Genomic DNA, 22,884 nt, shown 5'->3' with positions numbered 1-22,884 from the left:
AAGCGGGATCCTAACCCGTTAGTTAGTATTGCTCTATAAGAACATTTTCAAATCATAAATTATCTCAATGTCATTGTTTTGGTTACGGTATTGAAAACAAATTTAAGATACAACGTCGAAAGGAGAGCTCCTTGGCAGAATTGGGTCGTCCCTGGTTTTCGAATGTCGAAATCATGCAATGTAATGGTCACAACAGTCGTCCCGGGGATCGACGACCTAGGCTGGCGAATGAATTATGAAGAATGAATGTTAATGATACGTTTTTAGAAAGGAAAGTTTATTACTATTTGCGTACATTCGTTTACGTATTAAATTAAAATGCGTATTAAAAGGGTGTAATGGCAAATTAAAATAGTAAAATACCAAAACACCGCAGATAATGTTGTTTGAGATGTTATCTTTTCTCGCTACAGACAATTATTAATTCATATACAGATTATTAATCTATAAACACTTGATATTTTCACAAGTGTGTCGAGGCTGGACAGTAGTGCGCTGCTTCTTATACGCATCGAGAACTACTGGATTTGTTCAAATATGAATATTTATTCATAATTGGAATAATAATCTTAGAAAATTCGAGTAGTTTTGTTGAATGTCGTTTTCAGTAATATCGAAAAACTAAGACTCAATACGATTTACATAAGTTATGGCTCTATCATGACATCTACCACAACTTTTTATGGTAAATATAGATCTGTTTATAATTTACATTATTCTAGGGGGCAGACGTCAGGAGGTTTTATTGTGTAATAAAGTAAACAGTTAAACTAAATCTGGCGGGGCCAGATTCTCTATGTACGGCCCTGCATTCTGTAATTCCCCAGCACAACAACCACAGGAAGTGTGGGACGTTGATCTGGTACCTGATTGGAATGTCAAACGTTGTTGCTCTACATTAGGTATGTTCGATTTGAATTTACGTTCCTTCCACAATGCATATGATTTTGTGTAAATTAAGTGCGTAATAATCTCTATAGTAGTTTTTGCGGGAATTGTGAATCTCGAATCGTACGTATATAATAATTATATGTTTATATTGTTACTTCTGTTGTGTAGTCTATTCTATTAATTGTTAGTTCTTATAATTGGACTTCTAGGAACTAATTTGATAAATAAATAATCATCAAATTATTATTTACGCAGAGCCCCAAGAATAGATTGATGTACAGTGAAAGCAGATATGATTTCAAAATGGGTGGGATTCGGTACTCAAGTTATATAAAACTGATTAAGCTAATTTAACATATCAAAGATTTAAGACTTTTTAAATCTTGTTAAATTAGAAAATCTGTGTAACGAAAAAGATATAAAAGAGGTGTTTCAACTAAATTGTATACAGGTTGATCAACATGCTAGTACATAGTATTTATCACAATAACTAGATTTCAGTTTGTACATCTTTTGTTCCTTCGTTTAAGACTGGGTGTGATCCTCAATACAGAACCGTCGTTGTCTGTAGGTGTCGATATCATAAACTGGATTGACAACTGTTACATACTCAATAGATGCATTTCGGTGATATACAGGCGCTAGAGTGTTACTCGCTCAAGCAGTGTTCAGAGCCAAAGTAAAGAGATGAGCTCACTCAGGCCAATGTAAGCCAAGGTCAACTCACTTCGTGGTTTGGTTAGTCCTTCAGTGCTGTACAGGTGACTCAGTCCAGTTTGTTGTTGTTGGTTCGGCATCAAAGAAAACTATTCTGTGCATGCTTCATGCTGCATTCCTTTAAGTGAGCGTGCTTTGTACTGTTACCGTAGTTTCCGTCGAGAGTGGTAGCACGTGTGAAGTTCAGAGTGGGTAAAAAACACGTTCCCGTGTAACCACACAAAATTCGCATTTTACAGTAGAATTTGTTAAAAACACGCGGAGGAAGGAATATCAATACAAGCAGTGTTTAAAATATTTTTAAGAATTTATTCAAATAAAGAAGGAGCATTGCTACTTAATTAATTGGTGTTGCCATTAACGATTATATTTTTGAATGTGTAATTTCTGCAAGTATATAAATGTTCTTCTCTCTAAAGTGGTGTTTGCAACAAGATGTTTCTCTTTTCAAAATAAATTGTGATAAATTGAATATTCAATCCGCCAAACATTCATAATTTACGGAAGTTCAATTGTCTTTATAATACTGTATAACTATTTTAAAATTATCAAAATACGTTAGAACATTGTGATTTTGTATATTTTACTGTTTAGGATAACAATCGATTATTTTTCTGAATGTGTAATTTCTGCAAGAATATAAATGTACTTCTCACTGAAGTGGTGTTTGTTAAAAACATGTTTCCTTTTTCAAAATAAATTGGGAGAAAGTGAATATCGAATCCGCAAAACATTCAAACATTTACGGAAGTTCATTTATCTTTAAAAGTAGCCTACTGTATAACTATTTTTAAATTATCAAAATTCGTTAAAACATTGTGATTTTGTATATTTTTCTGTTTAGGATAACAATCAGTGTCGTCTTTGCACTGAACTAACATTTTGCAGTTCGCATAATTGGAATGAAGTAGGTTATATAAAATATACATTACTACTCCCTCCACTGTTTTTCAACTCGTAATTTTAAGAGTTTTCAATGTTTTTCAGTGCAGAACGTGGCGCGAAACCGATGAAGTATAATCGGGACAATTTATATCTTGTAGTCACCCAGTTGGGTGCTGGGTATCATGGCTTATGCGGTTTTTCAATTTTAATTTATTATATTAATGTTGGAATTCCAAATTTAAAAATCTACGCCAGTGCTCTTTGTTGCAAGTCTTAAACCTGTTCTGGAAGACAGTAATGCCGTATTGTTACATAACTGGATTATTTGTAGCTTCCTGCTTATAGCGGTAAAATCACCTTTAGAAGGTACTACTGTATAACGTCGAAGGCACACTTCAGGAATTGAAACGAAAGTGTACCAGAATTGTACGGGTATAACATTCGTGAAATTATTACAAATCGCGTTGCTGGAAGCTGGTCCGCATTGTCTTGACGAGGTATTATCTAGCTAGGGCACGAGATGAAAAATTCTCCACTGCCGCTTGACCTTAACCTTGGCCGATAAGCCGTGTTATAATTAGCTGGGATAGATAACCGACACTTCACACGCGTATAGGGTGTGACAGCGCTTAGCTTATCTGGGGTTCGAACCCGAGACCTGGCTTTACCTCCGCGACCTCCACTGCTCTGTATACTCAGAATCTGTACTAGCAGGAGACGTGACGATTTCGTGACCTGAATTAGAGCTCAGTATATGTCGATGTTACTTTCTCAACACTGAGCAGGTTGTTATTTGTGCGTTACAATTTCTATTTTTATAGGAACAAAGCGTTTATTAGACATAACAACAATGGGCTTCGGCATTGAGCAGTAGACAGGCTAGTCTTTTCTGAAATAAGCTTAAACTATGTTCATTTATATCTATTGCTTCGTTTTCCCGTTACGATAGTGGACGTGTTTCATTTCAGCGGAGCACTATTGCAAACAAAGGTTGATATGAACATCGAAAAATTAATTAATTAATGTTGCATTGTACTACTACATGCATTTGAAATAAATGCACAAATATAAAATCCTAAAACTAGTGTATTTAATTCTCTGAATTCGCTTTAGGTGCCATTTTATATTGAAAACTACACAATATTTGCGTAATTGCTATTTGTAGTGCTAATTTGACAGAATTTATTATATTTTTTACTTCCATTGTTTCACTAAAACCTCAAACTGTGATTTTTCTTATTTGCTCAGTGAATACTGTGAATTACAATCTTATTATTGTAAATATAGACGAATATTTTATTTATTGGATCTTTATAAAAACAGTGTATTGTCTTAACGAAAAGCTCAAAATTACAACAAGAAACACAATTCATTGGTTTGTAATGCAGGATTGATCGATATGAATTGGTAATCTAATTTTGATCGGAATACAGCATTATGTGAAGTATCACGTAATAGGTGCTTTCTACCCTTACACTGCCCAACCGTATCCATATTTCTCTCTCTTTCTACTCCCAACAGGTCATAAACCGGTTTCCCTTGGCAAACAATATTATACAACAGGTTGTTCCCGAACTGACAGATAGAGCTTTTATGGGCGCGAACACGTGTTTATTTGGCTGTAAAACCGATTCCGGCTGCTTAGCGTGTCGGTTATTTAGTGTTGTCATCCCACGGTTTAGTCGTTGTTAGCGATTCATGCAATTTTCGAACACTACTCGTATCTAGTGAATGAAAAACTTCGTAGAACATTACACACTTTTTTTAACAACGACTTTTTGAACCGCTAGGACCTCTTTGTTTTTTAATCGTTTGACAACAAATGTTCCATGGAACCATAACGGATATCATATTAGTTTCGTATAAGAATTCACAGTAACTTATATGAGAATAGTTATGCGATCTATTCTAATTTTAAAATGGCGGGAATTGATCAATTGTTCACTATATAATCCTAACTAATTCAAATTGACGGTTCACTAAATGGTACGCGTTATTTCTAGTTTATGGACGAAAATCATGCAGGTTGTCTTATGATCATAGTTGTCTTAAAAGCTCGCTCTATCAAGAAGGTACCAGGTAGGCGATAATAGTGTTGTCTTCTCGACGTGCACACGGGAGAAGATCGTCTTCGCGTCTAGAGTTCTACGGGAGTACTATGAATTGTTCTCATATGACAGAGCTTCGGAAGCTGTTGCGGATCATCAGATAATCTGTATATATATATATATATATATATATATATATATATATATATATATATATATATATATATATCTGAAGCATGGTTCTTATTATGTCGGGATTGTGGGTACCTGGAAAGACCTATCCCATCAAGTTTAATTTTTCTTTGAATAAATTTCTCCTATTATTTTCCTCGAATCCATCCAGATTGTACAACAGTCAGCCACCTGATATCTCATGTTGAGTGATGACTTACAGCATTTGCGCAACGTGTATTGTTCAGAGTCTTTATCACATTGTATGTATCATGCACTCCTCGCAAGTAGCTAGAATTGTTAAGGAGATATCAATGACAATTTAAGCAAAAATAACTTCCAACTAGATACATACTGATACTACTGTCGAGACACTAACAAATTATGATAAATAATTACATAAAAGAGTTCATAACTAAGAAATGACCGGCATAATTAATCCAAGTCAGGTTAAACTCTCAAGATCAATGACACAGTATAAAGGAACCGGAAGAATTAACCGCGCATTGATTGGACTCAAGCCCACAGACGTCTAGTAATTTTTCATCGATACAGCATTAAATAGAAAAAAGAGCCGCTCTTATAGGGTCAGACATATAGTAAGCTTCCATCAATGACACATCATTAAAGCGCCGGCATAAACCGCACCGCTCTCATTGGGTTTTGAAGCACACAGACGTCTAGTACGCTTCCATCAATGACACAGTATAAAGTAGCTGTCAGAATTAACCCCGCTCCTATAGGGCTCTCAAGTACACATATATCTAGTAAACTTCCATCAGTGACACATATAAAGGGCCGGCAGAAATAGCCCCGCTCTTACAGGGCTCTCAAGCACACATACGTAAGAAAGCTTACATCAATGACACAGTATAAAGGGGCCGGTAGAATTAGCCTCGCTCTTACAGGGCTCTCAAGCACACATACGTAAGAAAGCTTACATCAATGACACAGTATAAAGGGGCCGGTAGAATTAGCCTCGCTCTTACAGGGCTCTCAAGCACACAGACGTAAGAAAGCTTACATCAGTGACACAGTATAAAGGGGCCGGTAGAATTAGCCTCGCTCTTACAGGGCTCTCAAGCACACAGACGTAAGAAAGCTTACATCAATGACACAGTATAAAGGGGCCGGTAGAATTAGCACCGCTCTTACTGGGCTCTCAAGCACACAGACGTAAGAAAGCTTACATCAGTGACACAGTATAAAGGGGCCGGTAGAATTAGCCTCGCTCATAGAGGGCTCTCAATCACACAGACCTCTAGTAAGCTTTCATCAATGAGACAGATTAAAGGGGCCGAGATGTTTATGAATGGTTGGCTTGTTGATTGAGCAATATGACGGAAGCAGTGAATCATGCACTTGATTAATAGCCTAATAGATGGTATATCTCTTCTTGTAAGCACAGTTCCATCATACTCGTATAAAGAGCTTAAAAATCAATATTTTATCGAAATAACATTTCGACAAAGAGTTCCTGTTTTCGTGCCGTTCCCCATCTAAAAAAGAAAGTTTTAACATATATATCTTCTACACATTGGATTTTAACTAGAGCGAAAAGAGTTGGAAGTCGAAAGCTTAGCTTAGCGGTTGTAAGGTCTCCGCACCGAGGTTAGTATGTGACATGGCATGTTGGGAAAATTGTTAACTATTTCGTACATAAAATAGTTTATATAGTTTATACATGTGTTAAATTACTCGCATAATATAATAATATGTTATATTACTCAGTGCAGGAATACCGAAAATCGAATTTATGATTAGAAATAATATGATATCAGTATTATTTTCTAATCATAAATTCGATTTTCGATAAATTCGATATATAATTTCTATTCCTGGTATGTTTTAGCACTCTGTAGGTACATGAGTTTATAAGCGTTAGATTAATTGAAATTAAAGTTTAATTTAGAATATTGTGATCCATTTGAAAATTTGCATCGTTTACATGCAATACTTGTACCAATAAGGTACAAGAATATGCCTTCTGCAGAATAATATGCCTTGAGTGTCTTGTACGGATGAACCGTAAAATAAGTTAAATAATTATTTCTATGTAAATAAGCATAAGAAAGAAGTTATGTATTTTAATATAATTCAATTATTTTTTGTCCAGTCATTTTTGGCAAGCAACGTTTATTGATACGACAAACTTCTCAAAAATATCGAATGGCTATCACATTCTTGTCATATATATTTAGAGAATAAAATCTGTCGTTTCCAGGCAGAATAAGATCGTATTTAGCATGATTGCCGTATTTAGGAACCACATAGGTTATTTATTTATATAAATAAATTAGGTCATTGGTCTGTTTAAATATAGAAGCTGTACACTCCTATAGACGTGACGCATCTCGTGTTACTCTTTCAGTTCTCATATTTTTGAATGACGAGTATTGAATAGGATTTTAAACTGAAATATAAGCCTCAACCTCTCCATCTCATATGACTATACCATTGTCTCTGCAGCTTACGCATAGAAAATAAATAATTCTAAATATATCGTAAATACTTCAAGGGATTGATTTGGTATAAGTTCTTGAGCCTGGTGCCTAGTTGACCTTTGCGGCGCTTTGCTTTGGTCACTTTGCTCGACCTGTCAGATATATGACTTTGGTGGTCTTTCAGAGAAGGATTCATAATCAAGGCTTCGGTGCACGGTTTTCAGTTCGGCGCACAGAGAGCACATGGCGCTCGGTGTAGGACGGCAGTTGAATTTTGAATGTCAATTTTATCTGGATGCATTCACAGTTTAGGTAAGTATTTTTGACATGCAATTAACAATGCGGATAGATGCACAGAATACTATTAAATTATCCCGCAATTTGCGAACGGGTTGCGGTGACGATGTACCCCCAGTGAAAATGCAATCCTCTTCCTCCTCCTGCAGGTAGAAGCATGTAGCCTTTTCCTGCTTGCTTTTTCCAGGTTTCTCCTACAGACTCCATAGTCCTGGATAAGGCGGAAAAGGAGAACTGTTCCTACAGAAGAAAAGTTGCGCTTCATTAAAGCGTAGCTAATGAGGGTACCCCCAGCTATTCATAAACCCACCAGACTTAATTGGTCACGGTAGATATTCTTTCAAGGCCAAGGTTCAAGGTCCGTTGTCACTTTTGATTAAAGACTACAGATCTCCAAGACACGTATGAATAATTAAGAATATCTCGGAAAGCAATGACATGTAAAATATTTTTTCTAATAACCATGTGTTATGTGGTGTATTATGTGTAGTTCTTAGTATTTCAGATATATACCTGACATGCATGTCGTGGTCGTGACCACTTTTCATAAGGACGTCGACCCCGCTCTCTCCGCGGTGGCCTTCCCACTTTCTGCATAATTGTTGCAGCCGCGATCGCCACCACGACCTCAAAATGGCAACTAATCCTCTCCTTTCCCATTTCTCATAGCCGATGCGTTTGGAGCTCTGTAAGGATGGATTGTCAGGTATATTTCAGTACACGTCCGCATTGTTCGTAGTGAAGGGGTTCGTGTCGACCCAGATTTGGAACTTCCTAGCGGCTTAAGGTCATCTCTTCTGTCGAGTCAGTCGACCGTCAAGTGCTTGGATTCGGCGCCACTTCCGAACATAACGCTTGGATACATCTACTTTCTTTTCTGTCCATTTACTGTGAAGTAATGTGCAGACTCTCCTGAATACCACGAAGCCTATCAACCTGGTGGTTCAGTAATAAATTGATGGATAACTTTAAACGTAGTTTGGAAATGTGTCTTAACTCTAACCTAATTTCAACGAACAATTGAACACCTATAACGTAATTCACACGAGCGATGTTATATTTAGCCGAACGTTTAGTGATATTTATTGAAGAAAAATCGTGTTTATTCACATGTTTAATAGAATCGATTAGATTTTAGTGTGAAATAATACGATAAACAATACTAATCTACCTAGACCTCCAAATGATCCACCTAATAAAAACAGTTATTAGATATGTATCAACTCAATGTGTGCCACAGTAAAACGCGTTTCAACGTAAAACGTGTTCTGCAAATCGACACAAAATTTGTATGTATGCATGAGATCAATATTAAAATAAATTGTTCTGTCATTGTTTTATTTCTCTTGGATTCCTCATTTTTGTTTTCGAAGCACGGACCCCACTCAACACAAGTCTGTTTACACGCGAGACAGTCCCCGCGTTTTCGCGAGTCGCGTGACGAGCTCGCGTGACAGCCTGTCCGATGATCGCAATAGTGCGCGTTTCACCCTTGCAACTCGACAGCATGCATAAAACACAAACTCCCCTCTCCTGCTGTCTTCTTTGTACGGCGAAATTGTCGATGGTTAGAGCGTGCATAATGTAAACCTCCAATCACGTGCAATAAAGTCAGACAAGTGTTAACAGTCAACTTCTCACAAGCAGTTGTCTGCAAGTTAAAACCGAGCTTTTGAATTTCGTTATTGGCCATCATGATTCGGACAATTTAATACATTGTAATTATTATTTTTTTTTTTTTATTTGGCACGTTTACTTCTGCAAACGTGCTTGCCTCGAAAACGCATGCTTCTAAGAGATACAAAAATGTAATATACGCCGGTAATTAATTAAATAACATGGTTTCTTATAATATGGAAAATAATATTTCATATTTTTACATAAAATTACATGGACTGTCTGATTTAATTTTGAAGGGGTTTGTAAATAGTTATAAACCCCGTATTTCCAAAATTACTGTGTGATTTTTGGACATAATGCTTGCTTTTTACAGCTTTTGGTAGACTTAAAACTACTTCTCCTTATAAATTCTAATTGTTTTGAACTACATCGATTAGACAAACCCTAAAATGATACATGCCGTTGTCTAACCAGCCAACAACTTGCCTGCAATGATTTGGGACATGAAGCTATATCACTGTCAACATGATTCTATCAAAGCCAATGTTGTATGTGTATACCATGCGTTATTCAAAGACCTAGATGCTATATGATATCACGTATATTGGTGTAATACTAACTAAATAGAACATAGAAACGAGCGTATCTGTCGACCAAAGCACTCAACCTGTCCAGGAATGGTGTTTGTGACCTTTGCTGAATGTCAGACCTCGCTGAATGAATCAATTGCGATCAGATTCCTTTCTCTCTACACAATACCTGTAGTGCGCTCTGTGAACCCTTTCCGGTACTGGGGAAATTAACAGCTCGTTGTTGTTAAGTGGGTTTTCCGTGCTTTAACAGGTATTTGGTTCTTGTTAAAACTTATTGATTACCACCGCAACTTTGAATAGTTTTCGCCTTGCAAGGGTAGGAGCAATGACAGGCTTGTAGTATCTTAATTTGCATTGCGTCATAAATGCCATATGAAATATTATTAATTACTAGTCTAGAAGTAAACAATTTGTTTAGTGAAGTACAGTAAACAGATGACAGTCGAACTAATTATGTAGCTGATTCACCGTTGCAGACTGAGTCACGCGGAAGACTGCTTATGGAGCCTAATGTCACGGAAGTAGATTCTTGGCTTTGCTTTTTCAATTACGTTAAAGCGTGGGGTTTGTATGCAGGATTTCCAAAAGGGAGTAGGGGTTTACCGGAAGTGTCGCATATAGGCTAGTTTTGACAGTGGAAGAACGATAGAAAAGCCTCAAGATTGTGTCAAGTCTAGTATAAATAAAACAGCCTGTTGGATACAGTTAAATTGATATATTTCAGTACATTTTTCTATTTGATTACTTATTTTCGCGGACCCGCATGTGAGTGTTCTAACGACATTGGATGGGAGAAGCAATCTCGCATCAGTTGCGTGTTTAGTGTTATCACAACGATTGTTATGGAAACAATGCGATTGAGTTACCTTGAGCTTCGGTCGTTGCAAGTTTCCGCCAAACTGATAATGTCACTGTACCGTGTTACAGATGTATCGGAAGTTCCTATTGTCAAAACAATTTTTATGGTCGTTCCCATATAGGTTCACATAACCTGACTCTCTACTGGCTGAAGGTGTATAGTTAGTTAATGACGAATGATTTCCTTGTAGCCACATGAAGGCGTAAAGTTTGCGAATTGTAAATTAAATCCCTGTATCCACATGAAAGTGTAAAGTTTGCAAATTGCCACTGAAATCCCTGAAGTCAAATGAAGGTGTAAAGTTTGTAAATTGCCAGTGAAATCCCTGAAGCCAAATGAAGGTGTAAAGTTTGCAAATTGCCAGTGAAATCCCTGAAGTCAAATGAAGGTGTAAAGTTTGCAAATTGCCAGTGAAATCCCTGAAGCCAAATGAAGGTGTAAAGTTTGCAAATTGCCAATTGAGTCTTTGTAGTCACATGAAGGTGTAAAGTTTTCAAATTGCCAGTGAAATCCCTGAAGCCAAATGAAGGTGTAAAGTTTGCAAATTGCCAGTGAAATCCCTGAAGTCACATGAAGGTGTAAAGTTTTCAAATTTCCACTGAAATCTCTGAAGTCAAATGAAGGTGTAAAGTTTGTAAATTGCCAGTGAAATCCCTGAAGCCAAATGAAGGTGTAAAGTTTGCAAATTACCGATGAAATCCCTGAAGCCACATGAAGGTGTAAAGTTTACAAATTGCCGATGAAATCCCTGAAGCCAAATAAAGGTGTAAAATTTGCAAATTTCCAATTGAGTCTTTGTAGTCACATGAAGTTGTAGAGTTATTAAATTACCATTTAAACCACTTTTTGTCACTTCAAGGTATAATGTTAAATTACCAGTTAAACTTGCAATAACATGGGGGTTAGTGCAGTTGCTAAATTATTTTGATATTACTTACTCGTTCTGACTCAGTAACTAAACTCCATTGGGCAATTTTTGTTTTACGAACCATTTATAACATTACTTCAGTTTATGATCAGATTGTTATTTGTTAGCCGTTCTCAAACTGGGATTCGAACCCTAGTCTCTGGGGGTGGTATATCCGAGACTGCCATAAGCTGGGATTGGGGCATGCACATTAATTATGCTTCCCCATGCCGCTTTGAAATAATTTAAATTTTAATTCAGAGTAATACGATGAGAACATTAGCGTTTCTTTTGAGGCGTACAACTTAGAAACAATATTAGTGCAAAGATTAAGTGTTTTAGAGTAATTGTAATATAAAAATACAAGTGTATATCGCGGTGTTATATAGTGGGTAGTGATAGAGCGATGAGTGAATAACCCACTGGCAGTGACGTGGTTAGTCGTGGCGTGATGTGACGTCACAGTGGGGGTAATCGTATGATCGTGAGTCACCTCCCGGTTGTTACTATACGTGGTGGTGCCACATCCTACCACGTGCACATGACAGCCCACTATCTCACCGTTCGAGTGTACGACGCAACTTGGTGTTACTTATTTGGCGTGACCTTGACGAGACAGGTTTATTTGAGTCGAGATTTGACGGGCAAACCCTCCGATTATGGTTTCGATATCTAAATAACTTTGTTTCTGTAGAAATAAGTTGACAGTGAGAAACAAGTCAACGGTCGCATAAGTTATTAATTTACTCTGAATGAATTTTTAAATAGATTTAAGTAGAGACTTTCTATGAAGAGAGAAACAGTCTTTACATGTAATTGATTAATGTATTTTTATTATATTCGTTTCTATTACTGTTGTGTGTGGTAGTAAAAGACACTTTTTCCAAATGTTTTTTAATACCAAGTTTTCTCAAATTTAACGTAGTATGCAGTCTATGTCAATTGTTTTTCTAATATTTTTCAATAAGTCAGAAAACTAAGAACGCAAGAGATTAAATATGCCAGAATTTTGCAATACGATTACTAACTTCAGTATTGAAATCGCGACAGCGTTACTGAATGGGATCAGATCCGTGATAACCGGTCTCAGCGGCCAAATCGTCAAGTCAAAAACTGGGCTCTCTGTCCGACCATCATCCAGAAGTATAATAGGTATAATAGATTTCCAGATTATTTAAAAATCAGATCTTCTCGTTCATTCTTTAAAAATAAACTTAAAGACTTCCTTGTAAAAAAACTGTTTTTATTCAATCTCTGAATGTTTTGCCCCACCCACCCATACCAGTAAAACATATCCACAGTACTGAAATTTTAATCTGTTACTTAGTTTTTAGTTAGCCAGTTAGATTTAATTAAACTACTTATATAAACTTTTTTACTTTACATTTAGTATATAGTTAGGTGCTTTATGCATACCAGTACTGACTATTTTTGATACATGTAAATGTCCATGAGAAGTAAATTATTTAGAATTTTGTACATTAGTGCGCGGCGTCGGGGTGTCTGACTCCTATTATAATTTTCAACATAAGTATATCAACCCCTCCCTCCACCCCCTACCCAAACGTGTAAAAAAAACAAACTTGACTTTGTGTAAATGTGTATTGCAAAGAAGACTGTAGGTAGAAAATAATATTTTTAGCAGTTAACGTATCACAAAACTATTAAGTAGCCCCCTTCCTTTACCCAACAACTTAAAGATCGTTTGTAAATCCCGTAAGAATTTAAACTAAGATTTCAACACGCTCTAAGAACTAAGTGATAGTTCCTGTTTATAGATTTAAACCTGTTTTCGACACAAGTTAAGAGCTACGTGATCGTTAATATTTATAAATTTAAACCTTTTTTTTCGACACACGCTAAGAGTTAAGTGATTGTTCCCGTTTATACCTTAATACCTGATTTTAACACACGCTAAGAGCTAAGTGATTGTTCCCGTTTATACCTTAATACCTGATTTTAACACACGCTAAGAGCTAAGTGATTGTTCCCGTTTATGAATATTATAAACCCGATTTATACTATACTCACAAAGGGGAAATATTAAACGAATATTTTGAATAGACTTAAAAAAAGTTAGCAACCCCAGTTGACTATACTAAAATAAATAGTTGCGTTTCAGTATCTACATTATGTAGCCTACTTCGTACTATTGTTGATAATTATTTTGCTTGGATTGATAGGTTCTGTTATTTTGTCTGTCATAAAGTCAAAATATAAATTAGATGGTTCATAAATTTGAGCATCCAGTCCAGTAGGCATTTACTGTATAACTTGGTTGAACGAATATACAGTATTGTTTAAATATGGCTTTGAGCTTCATACTGATGGTGTCTACATTTTGCTCCTGTTACAGTTTATTGGAACGTTGTGAAGGGTAACTCGACATTCTGCCTGGAAAGCAAACTACAAACAGAGCCTGAAAATGTCTAGAGTCCCATTCCAATTCAGCTGATGTCTAAGTAAAATTTCGTAATGCCAAGTTTTTAAATACAAACTTAAACTAGTAAATAATGATTTAATAATGATTTATTTTCTCAAAATACATTACAGAATTGTACAGAAACCATGTTTACATCCAATATTACCATAATATCTACTAATGTACAATAGAAATACAAATATAAATATACATTCTAATAGAGAAAATAACTAACCTCCAAGGCAAAGCCTGTGTGGAGGAAATTAACACACAATTTTTCCTAGAGTGATGGCTAAATCTTCTATTTAACATAAAATATATAGATCCAAACTTTAACTACTATATGTACAATACATTAACTAATATACAAATTTCACAAAGTTGTTACTAGTGGAAAAATTAGGAGCCTATAAGTTTTATATAATAATACAATTTAATTATGCAATAAGCCAACAAAAAGCATAAAAGAAAAGAATCTCAACAGAATTTAAAAATGATTACTTAAAAGATTTTCTTGAAACTTAAACATAAACACACAAGAGGAATACAAAAAGTCCTTGAATTTCCACATACAATTTCGTTATGACATACACAAAAACCTGAAAAAAATCCAAAATTGGGAACTTATTGAAATATGGCATTGCTGTACATATAACTAATCTATTAATTAATTCTATTGCAACTTAAATACATGGAAAAAAACACATGGTAAAATACACACACATCATAACCGAACCAATTTACTATTTACTAGCAAAATAGAAAAATAAAAAGATATGTTACCTTTCTAGCTATTTACAAGTAATAATTCATCAATATTTTCTATGCTTAAAAGCCAAGACCTCAATCTAGAATTGAAGAAGGTTAAAGGGTTGGCATTACGAATTAAAATGGGTAATTGGTTAAAAATTCTTGGAGCTAGGAAGCTATAAGTTTTAGTAAAATAGGTATTAGCTGGTCTAGGCACATACACATCTCTTGCATTACGTAATTTCGTCTTATACACATTCAAGTACGTATTGTTTCTACTACGATTAAAAAACAACCTTAGTACTTTATAAACATGTATCGACTACTGTTATAACCACGGACTGTGATGATTCAGTTGTCACATTTTCATATTTTCCGTTCAGATGAATCACAGTTCTTCAGTGTGGTAATGACTTGCACTTTGAGCCCTACTGCACTTTGCTATAATGTCACGATTTTAATATGAACAGTGACGTGACATTACGGTGGTAGGACTTTGTCCTGTCACGTGTCTTCGTGACTTATCGTGCACTGGTCGTGATTTATCCGAGAACGTGTGCTCCTGATCGTCGGATCTACTGCATCACAACTGTGCAATGTACTGTCTAAACTTAAGTTCTGAAAAGTACAAGTACTTGAGTAAAGTGTAGAATTTTCAACGCTAAGTTTGGTGTTGGTAATATCAATGTTGTATGGAATTATATATTTTGAAATGAAATTAGTCAATGGAATTGGTTTTCAAAAATTAACACGTTATGTAACATGTTCTTGTACTAGTCATATATTATTAGGAAGATCTGTTGGATCAATTAAGAAATGACAATTTAAATACTCGTACGTTGTGCAAATGCATTCCCGAAATCACCTTTACTAAATCTATGTACATTAAATAGGCTTCTTCAAAAATAAGAAGACTAATCATGTTGTGTTGCCTTGTTGTTCGTCTGGTAAGCAAGATTCCGCCAGAATCACTACAAAAGTGTGGTATGAGCTGTGGTAAAATGGAGGGGGGCAGAAATGATTTGAAAATGAGACACTAGTAGTAATAGGTCTACAGGAGTCTTTGGACTGGTGGACAGCTCACTAGTGTGAGGGTACAGCACCTGCAGCCTTTGTTGTTCTTGTTTAGTACCTGTACAATGCCACTTCACGGTTCTTTGACCAAAATCTATGACATGTTGTTACCATTTACGATCTCTCAAGCCAAAAATGGTACCTGAAGAAATTGCCTTTTTTCTGCAAATACATATTTAAGTAATCGACGCGTCATTGGTGTAGATAAATATTTATTGTACACTAAATTTTCTATATGAATACGTGTAAAGCCAAGTGGTATTACAAAAGAAGCTCAGTGTAAAGGTTCAACCATATTTGTGCTGAATTACCTAGGTGTAAAACACATTAAATAGTTCAGTAGACGAGTCTGTAAGGTTTATAGTCTTGTAGTCAAGTAGATGCAAACATGATAGGGTTGTAACAAGCCCATTAAACAGTATCGAGTTTCTTACTGCTCAACATATTTGAATAGAAGAACGCTGGCGTCGACAACTTTCAGCGGAATGGTTTGTAGGCGAGGGGATTTTTTTCTTGTAGTGTTTTAACGGTAAAACGCACTCTTAATCGATCGAATTGTCTTTATGATAATTTAAAATTATATATTAATGTTAAGTGTCGGAATCCCTTTAACAATATGCAACCCTTCGAATTAACATTGAGTGATGTACAACGTTCACTGTACAAATAATTTAAAATTAATGCAACAATAAAGTGATTAAATATGAATGAATTATGTACGTACATTTTTTGAGGTAATGTTACGAATTTATTACCCGATTACAGAAAATAACATAACAAACTTGATGCTTAATTTTGTATGAGTGAATTTTCCCTGCATTGCCAAAATAAGGGATTTATTTCCTCTTTACTGGAGCACATGGGCTTTCCATTATTGGAACATACGGTAGTGATTTTGTTAAAACCGTACCATTGTCTGTCAGTCCGTCTGTGAAATAACTCGATACAAACATAATAAGAGATTTGAAACTTGGACCAAAGAAAATTAAAGATATGTATTGTATATTAAAAAATCAGAATAAACAAATTGAATATTGTAAAATTTAATGATGCGGCATCTTTCAGCAAGTTACCTTGTTGGATTTGTAATTTAATAAAAAGAAACACTTGGATTTTTATACCTGCAATGCCATATTCATAGCGATGTAAAGTGTAAATTCCGCTACATTTAATTGCGTTCCGTTGGCTGCTTCGATATTCCGTTTGATCGGTTTGTTGAATTTTATAAACCTCATATTTTGTTTCGAAAATAGTTTTTTTTTTAATAACTTGATATTTAAAATCTAAAATATGGCAATAAAATAGAATTAATGCTTATCCCTAATTGTGATTCAATTTTCAAAAGAAATGATATGACACAATTCAGTAAACGGTTGACCCGGTCTGACTCAGACGTAGAGCCCGAGCGTTGGCGGCTCTGCACTTTGGAGCGATGCACCGGCCACCGGCTGTACTTCCGGTGTGGGGTCGGCTCGGTTGGTAGCACTGATATCGTGTGATAATGGTTAGGGGGAAGGGGGAGGCGCCTCAGTCCTCCAAGTAGACCACATCGACTGGTGTACTCTATTCTTCACTAGACCACTACAGTAGTTAGTACTGGAACGAGCCTTTCCTCGAACGTACACTCAAGTAAGTTTCTTGTCTTTGATCCGCAGCTGTCATTGAATTGGTTGCTATTTTAGCTAATAAAAAATAGCTATTTTTAAACATTAATGTCTCACAACTACTTGAATTATTATTTTCTTCAATTATTTGCAACTTTTCTAAATGGAAGTTATTTTTAAGTATTACCGATTAGGTTGGGGTTTTAGATGTTGAACATTTTGTTCAGTTTACTTTTAATATTTTATCTGCTTATTATTAGACTTATCGTTTAATGTCGTCGTCTTGTGCTTTCATGACTGTCGGTTTTTGAGCAGGTACAAACATGAAAATAGTGGTTTTATTAGATTCATCAAACATCCTCGCTTCTTTGAATATGAATTGTGTGTTTTTAAGATCCAACGGTATTGTTAATAAAAACCTACAAATATCATACGTTTGCTGTAAACATATTCTAGCCTGATAGGCATTATACATTTTTTGTATCAGTTCAAACGCATTCCGACTAGTATACATATTTGGTAACCTCCGTTATAGGTATAAAATAACTTTAAAATTTCGAATTTACTAAACTTTACTATACATAGTAACATAAACAGGTTTTACTACTGTACATCCAAGACAGCGGAAGTATTTTCTTAAAATCAAGATTTAAATAATATCAAGAACTTTGTTAATATACTCTCACTTAATCGTCTTCAAATATAGCCTGATACTGTTAGACTTTTTGTTTTGTCAATGACAAAAGAAATTTAAAAAATAGTTCACATCTGATTAAAGTTATATTAAAAGTAATTCGAGAAACATTAGTTTCCAAATCTTGGGTGGAGTTAAGGAAAGTCCTCATAATGCATTGGTAAGGTTATCTTTTGTGTTTTGAGTAGTTGCAATTATTTACATTTAGGTCTAATATAGCATAATAATTTAGAGAGTCGTGATAAAAATAGCTTCAGGACGTTTATTGTACAGCATTGGGTTTCATGTCCACACGGGCAGTAGAATGTTAAGGATGAAATAGAAAAGTTTTGAATTGCTTAACTTACACAAAGATTGATAGTAAGCGAAGGAGACCAGAGAGTATATAGATCGAACACTTAATCATTGCTGTTCTTCACATTGCAGTAACTACAGATTTTAGTATTTATCCTTCTGCTAGCAGGCAGCATCTCTCAATTCCAGGTCGAGTGGCCACGGTTCTAGTATTCCTCTCAATAATTATTGAGGTGGTCCGACCCTCGAGGCTGAGACGCGACGGCGGCGCGTCGTGTTGAGGAAACAACTCGTGGGATAATTACAGGCTTCCTGCCCTTGGCCGTGACCTTGGGCCGGCCTCAAGCTTTGATCGGGTCGCAGGACAACAGTTGACGGCGGCAAAAACTGCCTCACGTGTCCTTTCGAATCCTTCCTGGTATCGTAGTTTTGAAAAGTAGGTCAGGCGGGAGAACTGCTGCAAAAACAGGTTTTCGTATAGTTCTGCCCGAGGCAGGTTTACAATAGTGAGTGTGGAGGCCCGCCAAAAGATCGTACAGCACTTCTTCTCGTAGTTCACTGGAAGGTGAGCGTTCTTGGATTGTTGTTCTCTGTGGTGCCTAGGTTCCTCGTGCACTTTCTCAATGTCAGGTAAATTTGCGTATTATTGCTTAAACTTTCAGTATTTTAGTAAAATAGTTTAATCTAAAATGACATAGCAGGCCGGCTCTGTGTTTATAACTGTACTACTGTGTTTCAATGCACTTGGTTAACGTTTTAAAATTGTTGTCTTAATAGTATTCTTTATAGCATATAGTTTTGTATTTTTTAGGGAGCTATAATAACTTGTTTACTAGTTATTTTGAAGGTGTTTTAAAGGCTTTTCATGTAAATTTTAGTAATATTAAGAAGAAATTTATGAACATTATATGTAAAAATAGGATTAAATATAGGAGGGGGGGGACAAACAAAATATATCCAGTTATTATTTATTCAGTTTAACAAGTTTAAGTTTTGGGGTGGTGTGTAATTTGCATAGTTCAGATTAACTCTATTTGTATTATTCATACTCAATCATGATTTATTAAATTTAATGTATGAGCTTTATTCTTGTCTAGCTTGTTTTAGGCTATTTTTTGATCAGATCTCCCAATTCCTTTGTTCAAAAGTTGTCCAATTTGATTAAAAAATCTTATTAGTACTCTTGAAAGTAAAATTATATACACTTGAATGTGAAATGATAATTAGAAAAAACATCAAATTAAATCAGTAGATTTAACTGACCCTTTCATTTGAGGCATTTGAATAATGTAAATAGAGGAAAAATATATTGGTAAAATTTTGTATTATTAATTCTTTTCACAGTTACTTTTACATATAAAATATAAAGTGAAATACTAAAAGTACAAACATTTGACTAAAATGTAAAAATTGTTTTAAAATAATATGAAAACTCTGGTTTTAAAACACAAGATAGATGGTCGGGAGTAGCTCTTAAAATAAATTATCGTCTAATTCAATACTGATGATATTTACCAAAAGCAAATATACATGACCAAATGGATCAATAGTTAAAATAAGCAATTTTTCTTGAAAATGTCTGGGAGCTTTTATTATCTAAGGGTTTCTGGTTCTTTTATAACAATGATATGTAATGATTTTACAAATTTAAAGTTTTTAAGTTGATACCCATAAAGTCTTATTAAAAAAAGTAACATATTTGAACACTCATAAATTTGAGATGTGTAGGCTTATATGTCTGGTTATAATATGATAAATGTACAAAATGAGCTGTAAAGTTAGAAGTATGTTGCAAGACCCTCTATCAAATGCTTTTATTTGTTTTTACATTATAATAATAAGTTGTATTGCAATGTAAAACACCAAGACTACTTGGATCAATGTAGTATCATGATAAACAGAGTTATGATTAAAATTAGTTACAATACATGCACATGCACTGCTGGCATGTGATGAGGAGGTTTGTCAAAGGCATTAGAAGACATGAACAAAACATGGATGGATCGACTTAGAATTTTTTTTTTCTTACAATAAGAAGCTTATGAATTGCACTTACTGTAGTCCTATAAGAACCTTAGCTCTGCTTCATGCAACCTTAGCTGCAGTGACAGGATATTCAGGATGGGTAAGGTTAGGGGGTAGGGACCACCTCCTATCGAGATCTTTGAGGAAGAATTAGGGCACTCAAAGTCATGTCCTCCCCCCTCCCACCGGAAGAAGAGGAGGCCAGCTCTGAACCAGCCTCTCCAGTCAAAGCAGACGGGGGTGGCATACCCTTGTTGAAGCTAGCAAGAACCTCTGATACTTAGGAAAAGACCTATTGAATTACCCTTGCACCCCAGAATCTCGACATTTGTGCTTAGTGATGTGCCGCTTCTGGACATCCATAAGGTTGCCCAGATTTAAGTGACACATCGGTTTTTGCTGTGCCCAGTGGTAGGTTCAACTGGAAGGTATGAACCAGCCAGAAGTGATCTCTGCTGGGGTAATTGTATTAAATTAGTATCACTTTATTCAGTTGTTACAGATGAAGAGACCTTCAATTAATGAATATTAGTTGTAAGCATTTTATAGTTTTTGTAAATGTTAACAACCGTAGGCGGCATCACATCCTGGATGGTAGGTCCAGTGATGGCATCATGGCCTGGCTAGTATACCCAGCTTGGATGTGGCAGTTAAAATTGAGGATTGGTGTCAGAAAGTTGTTTTTAAATGCTCCAATTGAAACCAATCAAATTGCGTATCTAGCGTAGTTGTCATCGTTCCATAAACAATATGACCTTCATCTGAATGTCTCTATCAACTTGTGTACACTGTGGTGTTTATAAACAGTGTCATGTGATTGATATAGAAACAGTGCTGTGTGATTGATAGTGATGTCTTATCTCTATGTCACAATTAATAGGAGTTGATAAATGAAATCATTGATGACTTGTTGCTACTAGCCTCCTACTGAGACAGTTGAAGATATGTTTATTTTCATGAGTTGTGGTTTTTTGATAATCAATTAGTTAGAATTCATTAAAGACCCTTTGTAATTTTGGGACCTAAATATAAAAAAATGTTTTAAATACATAAAAACCCTGTTAAGGATAGTAAAGTGTATTATATAACCAGCCAAATTAAGTCAACAATAATATTTATTTGTTAATTCTGTAAAGATCTCATCAGAAATATGTAAGGTAAAACATGATTCTAGTAAATGACCTGACAAGACTTAAATGTAAACTTTTGCTTTATTAAAATAATTTTTGGAATATTCAGTCTTAAGCTCAACAACAATAAAGTCTACTCCATTTGAAATCTTGGATAATTCATTTTATTTGTTGGTCCCTTGAGCTTAGAATTATCTAAGCCCATTTTATGTTCATCTAACACGTAGGGTGGTTTATTAGGGTAGTCTTCCAGGTTAGTAAACTCTTTAAAGAATCTGCATCCAAAGAATATGTAGATCAGAGTTTTAAAAAAATGTATCATTCTACATAAAATTTATATTATTGGAAAAATATTATATAATAATTAACACCAGTAAATCCAGTTGGTTTTAAGCAATTCTTTGAGTATCTCAGTCTTTCCAATAAAGGCTCTACGTGGGTTTTACTGTTCTAGTATAAAATTGAACCAAAGCAAATGAAATATACAAGTGTAGTAAATTCAAAATACTTCTGAATGGTTACCTCATACATTATTATATACTATACTGTATCTATTCTGGATCATCTTCACTAATATTACTCTGTGTCTTGTTAAAAGGTTATTCTGTTTAAAATATCTAATTATCTGGTTTTTATTTTTAAGTAAGTGTGGTTTATTGACGAAAGAGCCATCTTCAGTTATTTACTAGACTGCCAAATAAATTATGATTGTATTTTTACATCATAGAAATTACAGTTACAGTTGGAAATAATTAAAAGTTCTTTCAAAAGAAATTCTTTTCAATTATAAATTATGTTATCCCAAATATATTTCAGTCTGTCAAGAATATTGTTTAAACTATATAGACAATTTTTACTTTTCTTATATAAAAAAATGTAATTTTATTTTATTGTTATTTAAGTTGTTTATTTACAGGACCAATTTAAGTAAGTAATTTTTTGGGGGATTTTAGTTCAATCCAAGCATTTAGACTTTTCTTATTAAATTATTATTTTTACAAGCACTGAAACCTGATAGAACATTTAGAATTTAGGGATCGAGGATCAATGATGAAAGGAAGGAGTTGAGATGAAGAATTCATTGGCTGAAGCCAAAATGATGTGGTGTGTGTCAACACTTGGCTGTATGCAATAGATCGGATTGTTTAACTGTGTGGCAATTGTATGTAAAGAAATCTAATTGGCTCCATATTGTTTGGTGGAGGTGCGGTGTCACGGTTGTTAACCCCGGGTTGATAATTAATGTTAATCATTAACGGACGATTACTGGCAGTTCCTAATTAATGTTAATCATTAACGGGCGATTACTGGCAGGTTGGTAGAATGCGCCAGGGCATCCTTGGCCTCATACAGCTACAAGCTGTCCTTATAGTGGCGGTGATTTGTTACAATCTTGCTACAGACCTACCTCAAACAAGGAAACCACGTTCTCAACCAGATGTTGGCAAAATTGGCTTGG

At 35.1% G+C, this 22,884-nt stretch overlaps 1 protein-coding gene across 3 annotated transcripts in view; it reads left to right on the top strand.

Annotated features, from left to right (window-relative positions):
• LOC124364972 (fatty acid CoA ligase Acsl3) overlaps positions 1–22,884 on the top strand; it is a 78,860-nt gene that overhangs the window by 34,101 nt on the left and 21,875 nt on the right. Inside the window, exons 1-2 of one of the 3 annotated variants that reach the window (XM_046820828.1) lie at positions 13,479–13,494; positions 16,589–16,592. The exons of 1 other annotated variant lie outside the window; for it this stretch is intronic. The gene's annotated coding sequence lies outside the window, so the exon portion shown is untranslated. Of the gene's footprint in view, positions 1–13,478; positions 13,495–16,588; positions 16,593–17,148; positions 17,308–22,884 lie in introns of those variants that run through there. One more of the 3 variants, XM_046820825.1, reaches the window with a different exon arrangement.

This window comes from Homalodisca vitripennis, chromosome 6, assembly GCF_021130785.1.
Source record: "Homalodisca vitripennis isolate AUS2020 chromosome 6, UT_GWSS_2.1, whole genome shotgun sequence".
Lineage (NCBI taxonomy): Eukaryota > Metazoa > Arthropoda > Insecta > Hemiptera > Cicadellidae > Homalodisca > Homalodisca vitripennis.
Note: the sequence above shows the minus strand (reverse complement) of the source record. Positions and strands in the feature narration are given on the sequence as shown.